The sequence below is a fragment of the Centruroides vittatus genome, unplaced genomic scaffold (genome assembly GCF_030686945.1).
Source record: "Centruroides vittatus isolate TY-2023 unplaced genomic scaffold, ASM3068694v2 contig_1202, whole genome shotgun sequence".
NCBI classification, from domain to species: Eukaryota; Metazoa; Arthropoda; class Arachnida; order Scorpiones; family Buthidae; genus Centruroides; species Centruroides vittatus.
Genome location: NW_027120770.1, coordinates 50,021 through 58,252, shown reverse-complemented (window position 1 = coordinate 58,252; position 8,232 = coordinate 50,021).

Sequence of the window (8,232 nt, the reverse complement as noted above, 5' to 3'; positions counted from 1 at the left end):
ACGCATCTAAAATAGTATAATAAAAGCCGAGTTCTTCACAGTAAGCCTTAATCCCGTCACTTTTCCCGCTGGGGAATATCGAAAAATCCCTTTTTAGTGTATATTCTGTTGACGTAACGTATTAAAACGCAATTAAAAACGCAAAAAAACCGCATGTAAAATAGTATAATAGAAGCCGAGTTCTTCACGGTAAGCCTTAATCCCGTCCATTTCCCCCCAGTGGGGGGAATTTCGACATGTATATTATATAAAAACACGTGCGTATTCGAATGCAACGTTGTGTCAAAATTTCAAAGGAATCGGTAGGAACAAACGAACGTTATATTTTATTTATATAGATAGATAGAAAATGATCTGCTTCAGTCCATTCTCACAGAAAAGCATTATGCCTCACAGAAAAGCAAACTTAGGTCGTCGGGAGTTAGCGCCATCTGTTGGACATAAAAGCCTTAATCCATATATAAATATATTTTTGAAAGGGGAGAAATGGTGTAGGGGTATGAAAAATAGATAGTAGCCGATTCTCAGACCTACTGAATATGCATATAAAATTTGGTAAAAATCGGTAAAGCCGTTTCGGAGGAGTAAGGTAACTAACATTGTGACACGAGAATTTTATATATAAGATTGACCTGATTGACTGATTGATTCATCATCGCCCAGAGAAAACCGCTGAATCTAAAGAAGTGAAATGTGGTACACTCTTAGGGTATGTCGTGGAAACGCACACTAAAAAAGAATTTTTAGAAATTTCTTCGCGAGGGGTGAGAGAGAGTATTAAGTCTTGACCGGAAAACGGCTTTTACTGTACTATTTCAGATGCGATTTGTTGTCTGTGATGATGATAACTTAATTTCCTTAATTGTAAAAAAGTTTTTAGTATAAGCTGATACGACCCGCGTTTGATTGTCGCGCGTGTGAGAATTTTATATATTTAGATTGTTATAAATTAAATAATTACTATGGTGTCTGAAGTAACGTCGTCCACGATTTTACTTTGTTAATTTTATTATTGTAATAGTGGCGAAAACGCCAGAGGACGTCTTACCATTTTTACATGTTTGTTGCAAAGGCAGTTGCCTAAAAGGGAAAGTCGTCTACTCAATTTTTGTAATTTTCGATGGTGTGCAACGACAAAAGTTTTGTCTTTGTGAATGCTCCGTATTTTTACATTTTATTATTTATTTAAATTTAGGGAGTTTCAGATAACGTCATTTATGTTTCGAAAAAAAATTATACTCAGATTTATCTTATCTCGGAATCCCATATTTGAAACTTGAATTTAGGTGCATTAGCAGTCCATAGTTTGAAACAAACAAAAATCAGTAATTTTACCAAATTACTAACAACTAATAATTGAGAACCTTAGTGAAGTACCGAAAAGAGGTTATTTCTAACTAATTGCAAAATCCGAGCGGGCGAGTTGCGGCTAACAGCTAGTTGTTTATAGATTTCCTCTTTAAACTACGTTAATCATCAACTTTCTCACGTACGACAGTCGACCGTTATAACATATTTTCGTTATTTTCGCGGGTCGATGCATGTATTTTCCCGTTCTTACTCTGTGGAAAACAGAGAAAGTTTCTAAAACTTCTCTTTTCGTTAAAAATTCATATAAAAACAGCCTCTGGTTAATGAAAATTTTAATACTATTCATGACGAATTCTGAAAATTTGCAAAATAGTATGAACAATACACATACACGTAATTTTTATTATTTTAAATATATATTAATAAACTGAATAATTATGGGCATTTAAGTAATTTATTAACTTTGAAATACTTGAATAGTTCGTATACAATATATAATATATTTGTCGTTTCTCTAGGAAAATGAAAATTTCTATAAGTAAAACCTCTATTATCCGTACTAAACTGAAGATGAAGGTAGTCCGGATAAGGAAAAATCCGGATAATCGAAAAAATAATGATTGACAGTGCATATAGAGAGGTTTCATGTCGACATCACGAGTGACGTCATGAGCATGCGCAATTGTCCAGCGCCATCTTTGTGACTCTTTCTGACTTGTTTACGTTTTGTGTGTGTTCACGTGCGCTTTAACTGGAGTTTTTGTGTTGTTTTTATCGTCGTGAATATCACTATGGTGATTTGTTGTGTAATTGGGTATAATGGTAGTTCACTCAAGAACAAAGGAACATCATTTTTTAAAATTCCCGGCATTATTTGTCATCAAGGATCCCAAACTGAGGAGCTTTCACGACGAAGGCAAACTGCATGGCGCTCGACAATTAACCGGAAAAATTTCGATACGAATAAAGTGAATATCAATACAAGAGTTTGTCAAAAACATTTCATTTCAATATTTACATTAATAAACACTAAGTTATATTTTAAAACCTAAAAGAGTTTACTGATTTGCTTATATTAATTTAGTTAGGTATAGTACATTTATAAACGAATAACTAATGTAATTTCAGGCTTTAGCTAGTGCAAACTTATAAACATTACACTTAAAACTAAAAGCAAGTAGGCTTATTATATGCTAATTTCAACTAGAAAATAAAGGTACTGAACAATTTGAATTAAAAAAATTGCCACAGCTGTTTATAATTAGACTTTTTTACTTTCAGACAAAAATTCTTAGTTAAGAAATACGTAAAAACACGACTTTAAACAAACAAAAGGAAACATCTTTCCAAGCAATATTACTTCGCTGTTATTCATTACTTTTACTTTTATATCAGGAGAAACCCAGCCACTTGTTAAATAGTTATGGCTCTCTAAAGATTCTGCACTCTTCTTAGCTCTGAACCACTTCATGGCGACATCTACGCGCTGTAAAGCTTCAGAATGTGCTAGTACCAATATCTCTTACTTCGCAAATCTCTTCGTCTTCTCGATCTTGTTCATCTGAGGCAGATATTTCTTTAATTATTTCTCATCATTCAAAATTTGGAATCCAGGATCGTTCGCATCGCAATTTAACCACTCAGTTACATCTTCTGTCACATTCGGCACATATTGAAATTTGTGCTATTGCTTCCGCAATGTCTCTTATACCACTTTCTACCGTTACTGGAATTTACTAATGGTCTTTTCAAAATTTTGTTCCATGCATTCCATCACGTACGTACATAAATAGTGTCGCAATTCGCCAAGTGCAAATCAGCAAATCCGTACAATTTTTGATTATTTTGAACAATCAGGATAATAGAAGTCCGGATAATCGAGGTTCTACGTATTCGTTAATAGTATGAAGCTAGAAAAATGAGTATATTTTAATGTGTGTTAATAATATAAGTACTTTAAACATCGGGTACAAACATTCTAACATGATCAAGAATCTGATTTTCATAATTTGTGCATATCAATCGAATCGAAGTCGCGTACTTATGGTAGTTAATTGGCAATTTTCGACTAGAGCTTTCTACTTGAGATTGAACATAACAATTTCAAAGCCAGAAAATCGAGAGAAGCTCGGATAAAGATGTAATAGAAAAAAGATACAATCAGCGAAGAAAAACACAAGCGCGAACAGCATCCACTGAAAAACAATAATGTTAACAATACGAATCTCTAAATTGTCCGTTTGCTTCTTTAACCTCTTCAGGTTCACTATGAGTAAAAAGTTTTATTGTTCAAAATTCTTTTTATAGTATAGCTTATTGATATTCTGCTGTGTGAAAATCAACTGTTTGAGAAAGTATTGCAGTTAGTTTTTTCAAAATTAAACGTGTCATATACGAAACACCGAATCTCTGGGTATGCGTTGAATTACTTATGACCTGGCAGTGTATTTTTTAAATGCTGTTAATATAATACAATAATATAAAACATTTTTTATGATCCAATATTTTAAAATTACAAAATTACAATTATTAGAAAAATTTTGAACACTTTCAAACCATTAAAAAAGATATCACGAAATTACATTGCATGATATCGCTTTGAAGCAATTTCTTCTTGTGACTAAACACAAATGCACTTTAGTACCTGCTGACCAGTACATTTCTATTCTGGATAGCTCAAGTATGAGACTGCCAGAGAGCTCCAAAAAATTTTTGTATTTCATGGGGGATCGTATTGAGATTTCCCATTCGTGTAAGTGATGACCGATTTGTGGCTGTCGAAATGGTCTCAAATATACTGATTGAAATGTATTTTATAAAATATTCCTGTGGATCTGAGTCTCTGGCTTGCGATGGAATAGTTTCTAAAGGTGGTGCACGGAAACAATGGCTCAAACACATCTGTGTGCTGCCAAATAAAATCATTTTGATGCACATTCCTTATCAGAATCACCATGTTTTTATGAGAATTCTCAAAATCTTCACTGAAAGAATCACTTGTTCTTTCAGTTGGTATAAAGATCTCATTCATCTTCGTCACTTGTTTCACATTCAAATTCAGAAAGATTTCCATCAAATTTTTTCTCAAGCCTCTCTCGTATTTTTTCTTCCGACTCCAAAACTGAAATGTAACATGTGTATTAACATAAATTTATTTTTAGCAGTCAGAAATGACATATATCGAATTTTGTTCGAAAAAACAATTAGAAATAGTTAAGATAAGTGAGTATTTCACCAATATAGAAAAACAGTACATTTGTACATATTAGGTTCTAGTGTGGCGTATACGACACACACACACAAAACAATGTTTCCAACACAAACATACATGTCTTAATTAACTTCAAACAAAACTTAACATTTAATCTGAAGCGTTTCAAATACGAATACAGCAGCATAAACACAATATATCATTTATTTAGTAATAAAAATAAATACTTACGTAGACGAGACATAGTTTTTTATATTTTGATATACACGTGCTCGATAAAATGTCGATAGCTTCTTTGTTATCTATACAGCAAGCATCGAACGCAAGCTTGTCGTTGACCGAACCCTGGCGATCATTTTAAGAAGTTTTCAGCTGGTGTCACGAGCGACACAAGGAATCTGTAGCTGTATAAACAATTGGAATTTTGTGTGTCGAATATTACACGGGGAATCCGTAAAAGTTAAATAGCGTTATTGCTTCTTTGTTGCAAAAAAGTAGTTAATAAATTTGATATATATCGAAATATACGACTTATAAATCTGAATTACACATAATACACTGTCGTAATACTGACTTCAATTATTCGGTGTGCACAACATTCTGTCACAAAGATCAAGTTAGGTATTTATGACAGCTTATTTATTATTATATATTCACTAATTGTGTTAACAGCTTTAAAAGGTTGTTCTAGTACAACATTATTAATATAACTATATTTTATGTTTTTTTTAATATAGTTCTTACAATAATTTTCATAACACTAGAAATAATCTTGTCTAGAACTTTTACTGCTTTAATTAAAAAAATATATAAATAAACAAGGCATACCAAATTTAGCTCAGTAAAAGTTGTAGCCTTTCTAAGCTAAAGTCTTTTGCCCATTGTTAAAATCACCCCACTAAAACCACATTTAAAAAATACTCTATTTGAATTAGCACGTTTTAGAATGCCAAATTGGCATTAATGATTAATCATATTTCTTGCCAGAATATAGCCAAAGTTTTAAAATTTTGGCGATATTTATTTTGAGAAATGGTTAAAATGTTTCAAATCTTTTTATAAATGATTATTGTTTTGCACTGAAATCCAGAAAATAGTTATTTAAAAGATTTTCAAAATTTTGACAGCGGAAAATTAATCTTGAAAGAAAGCATGGACATATTAACTATGGCTGGGGAGTCTGTCATTACTGACCTCATCTCACTGTTTATTATTATTTCTATTTTGTACCTGTATAATGCGTCTAAAAATGGAGCCAGGGATTTAAAAGGGTTTAAAATGTTTAACCAAATAAATTTCTACTGTCGTTCGCTGTTGTCTATTTGTTGTTCCTTAACCTCAGGAATTTCTGTAATCATTTGATGAAGCCGTCTGTTGTTATATTTTATTTAAATTATAAATTGACAAGAATCTTAATTTTCACTGTAGGAATGAGTTTATAAACGAAATATAAATGCTAATAACTTCCAAAATCGTCATTAATTCATACAAATCAGACGATTTAGATATATTTTACTATATAGGACGTTAAATTGTACCTATCGCAATATAATTCGGACTTTTTGTTTTTAATAAATTTACATAAAGTATAAAGGAAAATGCTGAAATCCACAAGGTGGAAAATAATATAAATTAAGTTAATCTTCATAACCTTTACGTGATTTTATCGCTTAACATCATTTTTTTTAAATATGAAATTGCCGAAGGGCTGATAAAAATAACAATAGATTCGCGTAATGTTCCGAGAATTGTTTAATCAACATTTATTATTTTTAAGATTCGGTATTGTTTACTAAATGCTTTCTGCGTAAACAATAAATCATTTATTTCTTTGGTTTCATTAAATGATTATCGTGATTAACAAACATAATTCAATTCTTTTCGTCTTAATTATAGAAATCTCCTCTTACAATCTTTCATAAATGACATTGAATACTAATTATTATTAAGGAAAAACCATATTCCAAAATATTCTAGAAAACTGAAGTAGATAACACTAAACAGGTTTTTGGTAGAATCGTATTTAAACCTTTTAATAATAAAAAACATTTATTTATTTTGAAATCGTCACAATACTGGGCTGTAATTTGTACTGATATTTTTAATTTATTTAATTTCAAGACATATCTTTATCATTTTAAATCAGTAGTATCTTGCCTCCCGTGCAGCATACTTTTCTGATAACAACAAAGTCGTGACGTTTTTCTACCAGGAAATTTTAAATTTACGTGACATCCGTTCTAGACCAGAAGTTTTTTAACAGTTAATCAATGTCCATGCCTCTATGATTTATACATATTGTTTAGTCTGTCATCTATCTAACACCATTTCGTAGATGAAGAAAAGGACAGCCAGAAAGACTGCCAGCAGTGACAATTTCTACGTCGGTTATTTCTTCTAATTGCAGCTCAATAACACTTTGATTATTCTGTGTATTCAGAATTTAGAATTTGAAAAAAGAAAATGTGTAGAGAAGAAAACAAAATAATGTTTATTTCTAACATCGGCGAAAGAATATACGAAATAGATTGGAAAAATAGTTATACCGGTATACTCTTATTCAAATTTCTCAATTTTTCGGACAAAAGAACATTCAAAACGAACGGAGATTTAAATATTAGTGACGCGAATTCGATGGTCTGATATCATGTTTTAAATTTCAGATTATTGTTGCAACATCAAGGCAAAAGAAATGGGAAAAATAACTTGTTTCGCGTATTATGTACTACAAGGTAGATCAAACGAGTCTGGTTTGTTGAAAGGTGTTGGTTTATTCATAATTATTATTACCGTTTCAAAAAGAAATGCTTGTTATATATTCAAGGTCCAACTTACAAAATTTACTTTGATGGAACACATAGAACACAGGAATAAATGTTTATAATATATTATATTTCTGTATAAGAAAGAAGATTTTCCGAAGAAGGCTTTTTAATGAAGAATGGCCCTTCATTAATAAAAATCATCTCCGCCATACCAGATGGTTAGTGTCAATTTTCTTACAATGAAAAATCCGGAAAAAAGCTGTAAAAAATTTATATTCAGCATTTGCGATCATTTTTGAAATTTCGTAACGAAATGGCGCCACAAGAAGTTCCATTTATGATGAGCTAATAATATAAAAGTTATCTTTTAAATAAAATCTCACTACAGCCGGAAAAGTTATGGCAACTTCTTGCTGACTTTTTACTTCGCGCAAACAGCTGAGAAAGTAAAATGACGTTTATATTTATGTGTAAGAACGAACGTATCAATGGATATCGTGATTGATTTGTTTGATTGCTTCACCCTTTCGTACAATCCCGAAGCTGGTAAGTAAAAACGTGAATTTTACCCGAGGAGTAAAAGCCAAAGATTGCTTGGATTTTAATAATTACTTTCAGGAGCACGTAACGATATAAATGCCTAATCTTAATTTTGTCAATTACGAAATGGTCCACGTAATAATTAAATTATCCATTGCTATTTTGAAAAACTTTTTGAATATATCGTACTATAATTATATAACTTTACTGCAATAATTATATTCTTCGATATTTCTCTATTAAAAATAAAGTATAGAGGAAAGTGTATAGAAACAGTGATGTTGAGATTAGTATGAGTAATTCATCAGCTGTTCATGACTTTATATGTCTATGATTTGTATTTTTATATGAAACTAGCTTGACCCGGCCACGCGTTGTTGTGGCTCAAAATGTATCTATTATAAA